This window comes from Protomyctophum parallelum, assembly GCF_964188405.1.
Source record: "Protomyctophum parallelum genome assembly, chromosome: 9".
In the NCBI taxonomy this organism is placed as follows: Eukaryota; Metazoa; Chordata; class Actinopteri; order Myctophiformes; family Myctophidae; genus Protomyctophum; species Protomyctophum parallelum.
Genome location: NC_139706.1, coordinates 9,409,888 through 9,425,546, shown reverse-complemented (window position 1 = coordinate 9,425,546; position 15,659 = coordinate 9,409,888). Strand labels below are relative to the sequence as shown.

The window sequence follows — 15,659 nt, the reverse complement described above, 5'->3', positions numbered from 1 at the left end:
GTGTGCTGCTGGATGGTCATCCTCTTAAGCAGGTTAACTGTGGTTAATCCTTGCTCTAGAAAACGGCAATCTTCCGAAAAGACCTCCGGACATCGCCGATCCGGTCAACACCACAGACGGCGCATTAGTTTCAGAGTAAAAAGCTTGCAAAGGCGCAGCCTGAAACAGAAGCTAATGGCTATTGACAAACAAAAGCAGTGCCGGCGGTGGCCCTTGCGTGACTGTGCACAGCAACCGGAGCGGTTCCAAAAAAGAAACGCAGCGAGGCAATGTTATAGCGACGTCAAACGCCTCAAGACGAGCCTGCTCGTCATCTGTACCCAGCGTCGTTCATTCATAGGACGGGTATACTCGTCATACAGATCCAACGGATCCAACAGTCTTAATTCGCTTAAGTCGCTCTGGATTAAGAGCATCTGCTAAATGCCTAAATTGTTAAAGTGTAACGTGTTTTACGGTGCCGGGTCTTCTAAGTCATGTCTCGACGTCATGGGAGAGAGAGAGAGCCGCGTGCTCCGCGGGGCCTGTCCGTGCCCAGCTGACAAAGAACGTAATTGTGGAGCAGGCTGCTGTGTTTTCGGGGCTGGGGTTGTTCTTCAGAGGGTTTAGAGAGGCATGATTTATAAGCTTATAGCTCCAGTCTGGAAGAGTGCCTCGCTTGCCAGATTGAATTACGCTGCCGATCACTTTATTTACAGGCTGGTTGTTGGCATGCCACTTCCTCCTGGTATATGGCACACACCTTGGCTGCCTCTCTCCCCGTGTTCGCCCCTCCCTCCTTCCCTGTGGGTCTGGACGACCCCCTACCTCCTTCCCTGTGGGTCTGGACGACCCCCTACCTCCTTCCCTGTGGGTCCGTATGCCACGGCAGTGGGCTTGAATGTTTTCACAGGGCCTTTTTGTGGCATGCCGTGCTTCAAGGTATTCTTTTTCTGATTTCTATTGATTTAAAGGGCTCGGGCTGTGAGGTCCAGTCAATACAGCCATGCAGGCATTTTTTAGGGAGAGAGATGGACGGGCCTGCTTAATTTTCAGTTTAAGAACGAGAGAACAGAATGCTTATTCCAGAAGGAGAGTGAACTATTTTGACCCCCCCGTGGCATTTATGGGTAATCTACCCCATGCTACTTCCCCCTATAACCACTTAGAGGCCTAACCATTTTTAACCTCCATTTTCTCAAAGAATGTTTGGGGAATTATGGGATTCCATGCAGGTTAAAGTGGTTAAATAAATAATGAATACATTCCTTAAGGGATATATTATTGAGATTTGTACGATCCGCTTGGGATGCTGGTGGGGAGTTCAGGGATTTCTGAGGACGGCGAAGGACAAAGGACACAGCCCACTTGAAGGGGCTTCTGGACAAGCCCTCATCTCTGACAGGGATTGTAAATTATCTTGACATTTTCCAATTGCCTTCAGATCCCCACGCACACACGCACACACACACGCACGCACGCACGCACGCACGCACGCACGCACACGCACGCGCACACACGCAACCATGCAGCAAAGCATGTTTTCCGCAGGACAGATTCCTCCTCCACGTCTAACTAAGTACATTTAAAGGGATACGTTTTGCAAAAAATATATATGTTAATGATGTTTAGAAGATTTAGACCACTTTCATGGGGTCTTTATGTGTGTAATACAGTATGTGGTTTAAGATATTTTTGATTTTAGCAGTGTCTATGATGTCACAGACACTGGGCTCACTTCCATCCTGGACTACAATTCCCATAATGCTTTGGTGCACTGCTCCTCCTTGTGGATAGGGGGAGGGCTGTCTTACTGAGACAGCATGTAGTCCAGGAAGGAAGTGAGCCCAGTGTCTGTGACATCATATGGACACTGCTAAAATCTAGAATATGTAAAACCACATATTACACGCATAAAGACCCCAGGAAAGTGTTCTAAGTCTTCTAAACGTCATTAACATACATCTTTGTGCAAAAAGGGTGAAGTGTCCCTTTACGTACTAAGTACTGTACTTAGTACAGTGCGCTTGACTTATCACTGTTGTGTCAAAAGGAATTTGTGTTAAGCTGATAATAAATGCCACCGGAATCCTTTTTTACCATTTGAATTTAAAGCATTAGGCTATAAACTTCGGTTTTAGTTTAGTGTACAGTACACTGATGATGATGTTGATGGCCACAGGCTGAAATATTTGAATTCTATACAGGCTCTGCAACTCGAAAGTGATTTAAATTCCTTTTGGCTTCCTGTGAGTGTGAAACTTTAAATTGTTTGCACTCTTCAAAGTGCCCTAACTTCCTAAGATTGATTCCCATGAAAGTGTTTAAAATGAGCATTTTTTTTAACAGGCTGCAGCGACGGGGAAGCTGACATTTTTACTGCAGGGTTCTTTGCTACCAAATTGACAAACTGACACTCACTCTCTCAACTATTCTAATCGCGTACACACAGTCTGTGTACTGTTCTCTACAAAGGGAACTGTACGGGGAAGGGACAAACGAGTACTGTAACTCACCTATAACACATTCCAGTGAAAAACAAGTCCTAGAATTGAATTATGTCTACCCAATTAAATGAATAAATACTAGGAAATTGCTTGTTTATTGATATTGAGGGGGGGGGGGGTACCGTGCTCATTGCTATTTTTCAAGGCTATTATTTTCTCTTAAAGTGTTCACGGGGGAAAGGAGGTCGTTTTCATTTCTGGTGGACAGCTGAACATTGCATTAAAACATTTGATCTGCAGCTATAACCTCAAATGCCATTTCCGACTCCACGCCCCAGGCTGTTATCAATTTCAAAGAGTGGAATTGTATTGTGTTCATTCTCTCTCTCTCTCCCTCTCTCTCTCTCTCTCTCTCTCTCTCTCTCTCTCTCTCTCTCTCTCTTGCGGTTGTGTGTGAAGTGGAGATGATCCGGCCTAAGCCCCGAGCTTTTTTCATTTCATTTACACAGCTGTTGGGGTGTAATTTTGTGCAATTCGGCTCGGCCAGTGTAGCGCGTTGTGACTTTTGGGGCCGATAAAAAAAAAAAAAAAAAGAAACCACCAATGGCCAGAACCCAGACGACATCAGGAGAGATCTTTTGTTTAGTGTCTGGCGTGAAAAGAAAGCCATTGATCGGGGTTAGAGGTGATCAGGGGGGTCATTACAGCTGTCAGCGGTCAGGCGAAGAGTTCATCTGCTCCCTCTCTATATAGAGCTGTGTTTTGTCTTATTGTCTCCACCAGGCCGAAGGCATGGCGAGAGAGTAGTAGGTTTTGCAGCGAGCATGGAATCTCCTTCGCAAACGTTTGAGTAATAAATGGTACTACTAGTAGTAGGGGATAAGTTTTAGACCGCGATGGAGGGATGCCGTCTGAAGCGAACACGAGCCACGAGAGACACCCCAGAGGACACTAAAGCATGCGAGTTGCCTTGTCGAACGTTACGAGATTAGCTTGAGCCGACTCTGCCCCATTCGGGTTGCAACTCGAACGGGGCTGATTCGACTCAACACAAGGGGGGGGCGTGAGTCGGACCATTTACTCAAACGCGAAGGAGATTCCCGGGTCACGGTTTTGCACCCTGTGTGGCACCGAAGGGGTCAGCCATCCCAAAGGGCCCTTGCTCCTGGATCCATACCGTCCTCTCTCACAGAATGGCTACTCCTAGAAAGGCACTTTGTGCTTGATTTCCTTGTGCCGGTCCCAACGGGCCGAACCTTGTTTGAAACACACGGTGTTGGGACCCTTTTGAAAACAAATCTGTGGCAATCTAATCCCAATAAGACCAGTGCACCGCCGCCACGCAGCGACACCATTACCCACTCAAACACACACATTCGGACCACAATGTCGCCCTCTAACCTGCCCTGCTTGTCCCCGTTGATGAGCAGGGCCAGGGAGGGGAGAATTTATGGCCCTTGTTAGCAAAGTGTTGGCAACCCTCATAAATCAACCAGGAGCCGCCCGGGAAACACTGCAAACGCAATTACAACTTAAAGAGCGTGGTACTGGCCCACACCTTAGTATACTATACACACATTCAATCTCTCTCTTACACACTCAAACACACTCACACGCACATATGTGACTCTTTGTCATGGCGGCAAGACTTAACTAGAGGAGAAGATTTTCCTCCAAAATGAGTTAATAGCACAGGCAGACTCTTCACATACTAGAGCGTGTCTGAATTAAATGTCAGAGCTGAAATCGATGTAAATTTGAAATAAATACATAAACATGTAGCTATAGGTGTAATGTTAGCGACCACAGAAGTGAACCTTTCAAGCCTGTTTTCTCACGAATATGTAAATTTGAAGCTATGATTCCCTGCTTTCATATGACGTGCGTGCGTGCGTGCGTCTCTTGTTGTGTGTGTAACTGAGTGGTGATAAGACGCTGTGAATACAAAGATATTTCAGCAATACAAATGCAATGCATGTAGGCAGGGCATCACCCAAAGTCTGCAAACTTTAGTGTGCATATCCCCGGACGGGTATGGACTAGTACAGTACATATATAATTATAAAGACTACATCTGCTCACATCATGCCTTTACACCTTTTAACCCATTCTGACCTGAGATCAGATTCATACGAGGTTTCCACTGGACACACACTGGTCTGATTATAACCCGTTCTGACCTGAGATCAGATTCTAAAAATGTCAGTCGTTCTTCGATTTTTTTCAAAAATAGCAGACCTACAAGCTCGTATCGCGCCACTCGGTGGCGCGATATGAGCTTGTAGATCTGCTATTTTTCAATAGCTAAAGCATAACATGATGCCAACACCAAAATGGGTGCCCGGTCAGAATGGGTTAAAGGCATTATTTTGACCCACTCTCTGAACCATATCAATGTTCAGCATTGCGCATGCACGCACACACGCACGCACAAAACCCAAGGCCAGCTTGCCATCTGCATAATTATTTTAATGCAGCCACTAAATATTCATCAATGTCCAGCTTGATGAAATACCCTTTAAATGTTTCCACAGTGCGTGCATGTTAATTGCACGTTGCTAAGGACAGACATTCTGCTCTGACTCAAACACGGAGACAACAGCTTGTTTGGTTTAGAACAGACTCATCTTTGTCTCTTTTAGGTCATAGTGACATTGTCACATTTTTTTTGGCTCTGGTTTGGACCAAAGGTTCCCAACCACTGGTACTAGTACCACTGGTTGTACTTGAGCCCCCCTCTGGTGGTACACAGAGGAGTCACCCCAAAAAAGGAGAAAAAAAGACAAAAGTGGAATGAATTATTTATGTTACTTTACAGGTAGTTATTCTGACCAAGCAATTGGTTGAAATAGGCTATCCAGCCGTGCTGAAATGAGTTCATGACAGCACAGTACCAAGCCGGTAATAGAAGATTTGAGAACTGATTAAAATCACATTAGAAATATCATCAGTTGTGCTAATTAGTGATTAGACTGAGTTTTGTCTGAGCAGCAGCATTGTTGGCATATAATGGACCTAAAAGGGCAGGTACACGCTCCTGTATTTGAGCTAAATGAACAAATAAATAAACTATCAATGTTATTTATTATGGTGGTACATGGAGAGCCAAATATTGCGTTTTACTTCAGTATAAAAGGTTTCTCTCTCCATGTGAGAAAAGGCTCCACTTTGTGTCCATGCGTCCACTTTCCAGCATCTTCTGCTGTGTTTTATGGCGTAGGCGTATTTAGTTAGATTTTTGCCTCAGACTAATGTAATGATCCGAGCCATGGCAAGGACTACTCTCTCCCTACGCTCTGTCTGATGTGGGCGGGTGGCAAGGACTACTCTCTCCCTATGCTCTGTCTGATGTGGGCGGGTGGCAAGGACTACTCTCTCCCTATGCTCTGTCTGATGTGGGCGGGTGGCAAGGACTACTCTCTCCCTATGCTCTGCCTGATGTGGGCGGGTGGCCTGATTTCTGTGAGCGGGAGGAAATCGCATAGTCGTGAACTTGTATATCGGCGCCAGTTTGTGGCATGCGTCACCAGCGTACGACGATGAATGCTGGTGACATCTAGGTGTGTATTTGCAGGGCGTGCATGGTTAGACATACTACTAACAGTCCGACAGGCATTAGTTCGACAACACCGACTCTCCCGACATGCAGCCCTAACCCGCTCTGCGGGTTAAAACTCGCCCGCGGCGGGTTCAAACTAACCCGTGGCTCCCGACATGCGTGGCAGTTGACTACTAACCCGTGGCACGTTAAAACTAACCTGTGGCTGCAGGACTGTTCTCTGTACGTCGGACTAAACACATGCACCTGACCACCTGTACAGATTATGATATATCATTTTTTCATAGTGTATTGTTTTAAACAGGGGCGGCAGTGGCTCAGGGTAGAGTGACCGGATGGGAACCGCAAGGTTCCCAGTTTGAACCCGGGCTCTCCCAGAGTGTCGAAGTGTCCTTGAGCAAGACTCTGAACCCTTAACTGCTCCCGGTGTGCCGTTTGGGACCTTGCATGGTTTCCTCTGGCATCGGTGTGTGAATGTGTGTGTGAATGGGTGAATGTAATGCACAAACTATGTAAAGCGCCTTTGAATAAAGACACTATATAAATGCACCATTTACCATTTAAACTGCATGCTAGGATCTTAGTTTTAGTTGATTTGACCCCCCAATCCAACCCATTGATGTGCCCAAGCAGGGAGGCATTGGGTCCCATTTTCACAGTCTTTGGTTTGACCTCCCAGTTTCAGGTCTGGTGGTACAGGATGCGATTACCTTGCCTATTGTAAATCACTCTGGATAAGTCTGAAGGCCTACATTGTAAGTTGCACGATGTGCACACACACATATACAGGACTGTTTGCACACCTCAGTATAGCACACATCCTGCCAGTCAGGTCAAACCCTCTCTCTTTTTGCAGGAAGCCCTTGACAAATCAAGATGCTTTAAATGTCAGGGTCACTTATCCTTGGGAACTGTTGGGATCCGTTGAGAGAGAGAGAGAGAGAGAGAGGACGGGGAGGAGGAATTCATGGCTCCTCATTCAGCCGTGATTAATTTTTAACAGCCTGGAGTTCCCCCTCATCTTTGCTTTGCCCCAAGAAAACCAGCTCTTGTGCGTGTGTGCGTGTGAGTGTGGGGTCGATTATACACCAAGGCCAATAGACACTTGAGGACCCGCAACGCACATTAATTGACACTCTATCACTTCCACACACACTCAGGTGGCTGGTTGGCACACTTCTCAGATGAGGGTCATTTCATTTTCAGGTCACTAAAGCAAGTCTCTTGAAGATTGCTGTATTTGGTCTCCTTTTCTCGTTAATGGTCCTACACCATGGATTTCAACTTTTCCCATTTTTTTGGGAGTTGTTTTTGGGCTCCCCTATTCTATCTCCACAAATACCCAATTTTGAACAATCAGGCTTCCTAATCATATATGTTTTTTTTTAATGGAAATTGGTCTCAGAACAGGCCAACTGATTTGGTGGTACCAGTGATGTCATATGTGTATCGCCCTACTTGGTATAGTCCCTCCCCCTCTGGCCTCTTAACCCATTCTGACCGGGCACCCATTTTGGTGTTGGCATCATGTCATGCTTTAGCTATTGAAAAATAGCAGATCTACAAGCTCATGGTCTGAACGTGTTAAAATAATCTCCTCTGTGTTCATTAACTCATAGTGTAAAAAAATAAGACCCAAATGGACCTGTCCTGTGCTTTACAAAGTGGCCGGTGACCCACCAGGCCACAATATAAATTGCTCCCTCCTAATGGGACACTATTCTCCCCGGGCCATGAATGGAGAACTTTTAATCGCTGGCACGCTTGAGTCACTCGCGTGGCCCAGAGAGGCAGAGTTATTTTATTACAGTAATTAGCGTATTAATGGCTACATTTATTAAACTTGCAGTGCTTAAGTGAGGGAGTGGTGCAGGCTGCCTTGTTGGGTCTCTGTAGCATTTTGACTTGTCAGCTGTTGTTATGGATGGATGAGGCCACCTTCGTGTGTCTGTGTGTGTGCGTATGTGCGTGCGTGCGTGCGTGCGTGCGTGCGTCTGCACGTGACGTGTGTGTGCGCGTTTCATATGTTTAATGCAGATTTTACAGAAATCTGCACACTGTTCTTAAGCTCCCAGTAGTTTATTAGGAATCAATGGTCTATAAGGGTCCCCTTATAGTTCTATAAGGGTCCCCTCAAGGACCACTGGTGGTCCCCGGACCACTGGTTGAGAACCACTGTGCTAGACTGATGATCAGCGCCACATTTCACGATACGGTTCTATTCTATTATGTTCTATACTTTCAAAACACATATATATATATATATATATATATATATATATATATATATATATATATATATTTAACTTTAATTTTAGACTAGAAGTCAAGAGGGGCTCGGGTCGGGCTGAAAATGACAAATGTGTCCTAGTACAGACTGGCCACGTGAAGTCTGAGAACCACATGATCAGATTTATCCTAATAGCATAGATAGGCCCCTATCTATATGGACGACTGAACTATTTGTTCCCGGGCAGAAAAACCAATAAGGTCTCTCTCTCTCACCATAACAACCTGACCTCATCATGGTGGTCGTCTCCTCATGTCCTCCGGCTCCTCGCTCTTCTTCGGCACAGCTCAGGTGGCAGAACCAAATCAGCGGAAGGTCAGAGACAAGGGGAACGACAGGGAAACAGGGGGAAAGAAATGGACAGATTGGGAGCGCGGCGTCCTCCTAGAGACCTTAGACGGATGACTTACTGCTGCACAGCTGCACTACTGGGCTGTTTCTTCCTTTTAGTGTGTGTGTGGGTGTGGGTGTGTGTGGGTGTGGGTGTGTATGCACATGCACGTGTTCTGAGGCACATCCTGACACAGTCTAGACCAGACATGCCGGTGAATAATCAGCGGATGTTCAACTGTTGGGTAACCATCATTCAAGGCGGTATAAATTCAGGTGTTCATTTTGATTGAACACGCCGCGTGCTTGGAGGCTATACCGCTGTGCTCTGATGTGTCCATCAAGGTCGATCCCGTGTTTACATTTGGATTACGTTGGGAATCTGGGCGAGAGGGCACCCATGTGCATCTCTCTTTAGATTACTCATTAACGCCAGTTGATATGGAAAGTAACTTAAAATGCAACGCCTCTAATCTAGGTTATTTATACAACCACGCAATAGGCACAAAGCATTATTATAATAGCTCTGATGTCTGGCTGAGGTTAGGGCGTTGGACGCTGGGCAGCTGCATGGCCTGATTAACCCATTCAGACCCGAGAACAGATTCTATGAAATGTCTTCTAAATTGAACATCACTGTACTACTTTAGACAGGCATGCTGTCATTACAATTTTGAGATAATTGCTTATAGCACCTTTAAGTACATTTTGATGCCTGTACTTTTGTACATTAAGTACATTTTGAATTGCGGACTTTCAATGTAATAATGCAATGCAATTCTACATTGCAGTATTGACACTTATAAAATTGTGAGTTTTTTTTTCCGCCACTGGTGAAATGTGCTCTGTCTGTATTATGAGCCTAATACAGACCAAATGTCAGAACGTCAAGTTGATTTCCTTTCGTTAGTCTTTGCCTTGTTGCACTTGGTCTTCCATATTGAGTGTCGGTGTGATACAGACAGCATGTCGTCGCTGTTGGGGTGGAGAGACCTCGTATAATGTCCACAAAGTGTGACTTTTCAACGTAGTTGTTATTTAGCCGCAAGCTGTGGCTGTACATGGAGAACAACAACACCGCTGGCTGGCTGCAGTTATAGTTGTATTGTGCTCAGTGTGAATGGCCCTTTGGGCTGCTCAGCAGTGCCACTTTAGGTCACCCAGCGGTATTGCAGCTGTTCATACACGGACAGACAGACAGACAGACAGACAGACAGACAGACAGACAGCACACTCTCTTCCTATCCTCTTTTAAAGTGAGGTGAGGAGTGCTTGTGGCTGATGGGAGTGTTTTCGGGAGAACAGGGCTGGGCTGCTGGCTGTGTTACCCTGGCCTCAGCGCGCGTGTACACACACACACACACACACACACACACACACACACACACACACACACTGCACACACAGCTGAATGGAGTCTACATTTCCTGCACCATGGAGAAAAATAACATTTGTAATGATAGCCTGTAGTTGCTCTTGCTGCAGGGCCGGCTGATGCACACGCACGCACGCGCACGCACGCACGCACACACGCACGCATGCACGCACGCACGCACGCACGCACGCACACACACACACACACACACACACACACACACACACACACAGTATACTGTATAATTCAGTAAAAGAGCAGCGGCATGGAAAGCAATTAAGGATTAGACCTGTGTGACTAGTCTTTACACCCAGTGCTCATCAGCACACGCACACGCACACACACACACACACACACACACACACACACACACACACATGCTCATGAATGGGGTGTTGATGTTCTGACTTCCGCGTCCCACAACATTTTGCCCTGACTTCACCCACTGGAACATAATCCTATTTAGCCAGACAAACAGACTGGAGCGGCGTGTGAGCATGTGCACGCTCACGCACACACACTTGCACGCACGCACACACACACAATGGTGGAAAAAAAGTACTTGATTGTTTTACTTAAGCAAAAGTATCAATACTGCAATATAGAAATACTTTGTTACAAGTAATAGTCAGGCATTCAGAATGTACTTGAGTACAAAAGTATAGGCATCAAAATGCCATTGTGAGCTTGTAGATCGGCTATTTCCAAAGGGCCGGAATGTGTATAGGGCTGAAGTCTTTAATGTATGCATGTTTTGTAATGATAATCAAAGTAACTAGTAACTAAATGAATTGGAGTAAAAGTACAATATTTGTCTCTGAGATGTAGTGGAGTAGAAGTAAAGGTATTCGACACACGCGCACACACACACACACACACGCTGTAGATACCAGGGTCACGTTCTCATGTAAAATATGCACGCACGCACAAACGCACGCACAAACACACGCACGCATGCACGCACACACACACTCTCTCTCTGGGGGTTCCAGACGGTGCCAGCAGTTGGTTGTCCGGTACAGCCCTGCAGGTACAATGTCATCACATCTCTGACGTCAATGAAATGGAGAAGACGGCATATTTGTTCTGGTTGAGCTATTTATCTATTTATAGTTGTTTAACACACACACACACACACACACACACACACACACACACACACACACACACACACACACACACACACACACACACACACACACACACACACACACACTGTTAGACACCATAGCCCCAGCTGAGCAGTCTTTCGTTCATGTGTGTATTTGTGCAGTCAGTCAGTCTTCAGTTACATCCTCTCATTTCAAGCTGTTGTTATTTTACATGAGAACGTGACCCTGGTATCTGTCGAGCCCACTGTAATTACTGTACGTATATATATAGTTTCTTTTCAGTAGGCTACGTGGAAAAATGTAGAAGCTATAAAACAATAATGTATGTACGTACCTGTACAAAAATAGCACTTTGTCTTCCGACTCTCCAACCCTGGATGAAACCCAATAAGCGTTTGTGGCAGTTCCAGGGAACAATAGGGACACCTATAGCTTAGCCAGTGCTTACATTAGCCTTAAGTTGTTTTAAAGTGATGGGTGCTTTAACACAAAGCCAGGCTGTATATTATTATTTTATCCTGATTGTACACAGTTGTTTGAATACCATTTGTATCTAATGTATTCACTTTGAATTGTGCGTGCGTGCGTGCGTGCTTACGTGTGTGTCTGTATTCCGGCATGTGCACGTGTACAGTCCACTGTCACACTGTGCGTTAACGTGGGTGTGTGTCGACCCAGAGCCACCGTTCCTCTCAGAACATATAGCAGCACACACACCGTTCCTCTCAGAACATATAGCAGCACACACACCGTTCCTCTCAGAACATATAGCAGCACACACACCGTTCCTCTCAGAACATATAGCAGCACACACACCGTTTCCTCTCAGAACATATAGCAGCACACACACCGTTCCTCTCAGAACATATAGCAGCACACACACCGTTCCTCTCAGAACATATAGCAGCACACACACCGTTCCTCTCAGAACATATAGCAGCACACACACCGTTCCTCTCAGAACATATAGCAGCACACACACCGTTTCCTCTCAGAACATATAGCAGCACACACACCGTTTCCTCTCAGAACATATAGCAGCACACACACCGTTCCTCTCAGAACATATAGCAGCACACACACCGTTCCTCTCAGAACATATAGCAGCACACACACCGTTCCTCTCAGAACATATAGCAGCACACACACCGTTTCCTCTCAGAACATATAGCAGCACACACACCGTTCCTCTCAGAACATATAGCAGCACACACACCGTTCCTCTCAGAACATATAGCAGCACACACACCGTTTCCTCTCGGGGAGTCGGTGCCTCAGCAGCAATCAGCAGGTCAGGGTTCGGAGGTCAACTAGAGTTGAGTGCTCTGACCTCCTCACATGTCACACACGGCCGTGGCCAATCGGCGCGCGAGGTCGTGCCCACAAGGCCAAAGATGGAGGTCTGCCTTGTAATAACAGGCTTCCTCTTTGGCTGTCTATTCCTGTCGAAGAGACGGCGTCTGCGTTTCTCCAAGGGCAGGAGGCTCTTTGAAACCAACGCGGTAACGTCGGAAATAAAACCAGCCGCTCTCTCTACCCCCACCCCCCCCCCCCCCCCCCCCCCTTACACAACAAAGACCTGAATTGGAGATGCTTCAGAACCTGAATTGCTCAGAGTCAAAGTGACGAGGCCTTGCTGGTAAAGCGTGTATGTCTGAACAATACACAAAGAAAACCGATGCTGACAGGTGCTTAGGCAGGGATCAACGTATTTGCACAAAATGTTCACAATGACCCACAATATGAACACTTTTATTATAATTTAGGCATCACAGACTTTCTATGCCTCGGTCTATGACCGAAACATTGCTTAAATTCTAATACAAGTGTATCGCAAGTGCAGATGGTGTCATCATTGTGTACATTCTGTGCATTTTCTGAATACTTAACACCTTTTTTAATATCAAACGAGATCGCTGTAATATGACTTTTCTTTTTGGCCTTTCCTTCTTCAGCGATCTCCGTTTGTTTCACGCATGCGCACTGCCGTTCACTTCCTTGTTTACGTGCCGACTAAAGTGGCTCATAACTCCAAATCTACGGCGCTCTCCATGGATTTTTGACCAAAGCGCCGATGTTGTGTGATCATTTCTGACTTCACCATGCATCTCCTTTGCTTGTAGATCTGCCATTGTCACTAGTTCGGGTCACAGGGAGACATCTAATTTCTCTTTCGGGTCGCAGGCTAAAAAGTTTGGGAATCACTGACGTAGTCCCTAATACTGTACAGTGGTTAATTAGTGGTTAATTACCCAGCCCGGAGTCATTATGTTCATTCAGTTTGCCTCACTGTGCTGATTCAGCACTCTGTCTAGGCTGTGTGTGACGGTTCTGAAGGCTGTAGGACGGGGGTGATGGTGTGACATGTCACAATGGGGCAGGGGGGTCACGCACACACCCCGCGCTGAGGAGCATGTGTCACAATGGGGCGGGGGGGGGGGGGGGGGGGGGGGTGTCACGCACACACTCCGCGCTGAGGAGCGTGTGTGTGACTGTGACGATGGAGCAGCCTTATAGGGGTCAGGGGAGAGTATACTGTCCGTGTACATCACAGTAACAACTGGCAGGCACACCCTCAGCCACTACATTTAGTCACGGTTAGACAGTACAGACACTGTTGACACAGCCCCTCCCTGGCTGTTTTGGGCCCAGAGGGTGATCTCCTTCCTTTTTGAGTGTTGCAACCACTCCAAAGGAACAGCAATGTCTGTGTTAACCTATGTGTGACTGTGAGTAGCAGTAGGGGCGAAAGTGGCGCTGTTGTGCCAGAAACAGAGAGAGAGTGATAGTGCTGCACTGTTGCCTGCTAATGAGAGAGAGAGAGAGAGGGAGAGAGAGGGGGGGGGGGGCAGGGGGAGAGGGGAGTTGCACCACTCAGTTCACACAGGTGTGATTTTAATTTATGCTGGGCAAAAGTGCATGAGGGAAATCCTCAATGTTATTTAAACTTTTTACACACACACACACACACACACACACACACACACACACACACACACACACACACACACACACACACACACACACACACACACACACACACACAGTGTCAGTGCCTTGATATTACTACGACAAGCAATTACACCATTTTAAAGCGGATTTTCATGAAAAGGTCGTTCTTCAAAGGTTAGTGAAATCCAGGCAGTGAGCGTGGCATGTGATGATGATGATGTGCAGCGCCAGTGCTGTAAACTTTATGGTCGAGCCAACATGCTGGCACCAAAGTTTCATATGTGTACAGACAATGTAAAAATAGCACTTTTTAAAACCTACTGCACTCCACTATATACAGCTCACTTGTGGTGCCGATACAGCAAAGCGAAAATGAAAAAACTTCAGGTGGCATATAATGATGCTTTTCAAATATTCCTGAGACTCCCAAGATGGACCAGTGCAAGTGAAATGTTTGTGACCAGTAATGAAACCCACCTTTCATGCTGTACTGAGGAATTTTATGTTTAGATTCATGTGTAGACTGAGGGATTCAAAGAATGTATTAATTATGGCCTTAACAGGGATCACTCCGAGTGACACAGTCTTCTCCTCATGTTTCTGGAAACACTGGAGGCAATGTTTATATGTTTTTAATTGACAAGGACTGCCTGGAGTGAAAATAGCCTGATACATAGGCTATCTCTGTGTTTGTATTTACTGTCATGTTTTTCCCTGTTATATAAATTGCTGGATGTTTTGGAAACATCAATCATCGCTACCCCACATACAGAGCCTAACCAGGTCGTTAATTGTTGAGGCTAATTAAGTGGTTTAATCTGCCGTGCACTGATTTTCTAAGTCACCCAACAGAACAGCACACGTGAAGAAGTGCAGAGAGAGCTGAAACAAAATGGCTGCAGTCAATGAGGACCATGGTGTACTGTGAGCCGTATATAATGCACACTTTACCTTTCTGTGTAATTCACCGTGACACATTTTATGGCCTCTTTCTTTTTTTTTACCCCGTGATTTACTTCTTTCACCTATAAGCCCACCTCGCCCCCTCTGGTCCTTAACTCCGAGCCCTGATGTTGTTGTCACTCCAGTCATGTCCCGTTTCGGCCAAGCAGAGCTGCAGTGCATCCATCCGCTTCAGCTGCTACGCCGTGGCCCGCCGTATGATTTGTCTCGTCGTGACTGATCGTGAACGAGGTCGAAGCATCCTCAATGTCTACTCTGTCCCCTCGCTCCTCCGCTGTGTGTTTGTTTCAGTCCAGACCAAGAACAAAAAGAGAGAGGGGATGAAAAAAAACATGACAAGACGATACATTTCCGGCTATACGGGACAAAAGAAAAAAACGTGTGAATATAATGTTATTTTCCAAACAATCTGTAATAGTAGAGTATTATGATAATACAATATAACTGTGTAGTTGGTCTACCTACTGTACCTCTACGGTACTTTTCTATTGAGGCCTGTATATCCTGTGGTTGGGTCGGCCGCACAACTGGTTGACGAGAGGTATTGCAAAAGGTGATTCATCCCCTGCCCAAACATGGCTTCTGTTCTACTTCTAGCTCAACAGTAGGGATGTTGGCATTCGTGTGCGTGCAGGGGGATAGGACACAATTC

General features: G+C 46.1%; 1 protein-coding gene across 5 annotated transcripts in view; it reads left to right on the top strand.

Annotated features, from left to right (window-relative positions):
* fat3a (FAT atypical cadherin 3a) overlaps positions 1-15,659 on the top strand; it is a 249,990-nt gene that overhangs the window by 78,215 nt on the left and 156,116 nt on the right. The window lies entirely within an intron of this gene.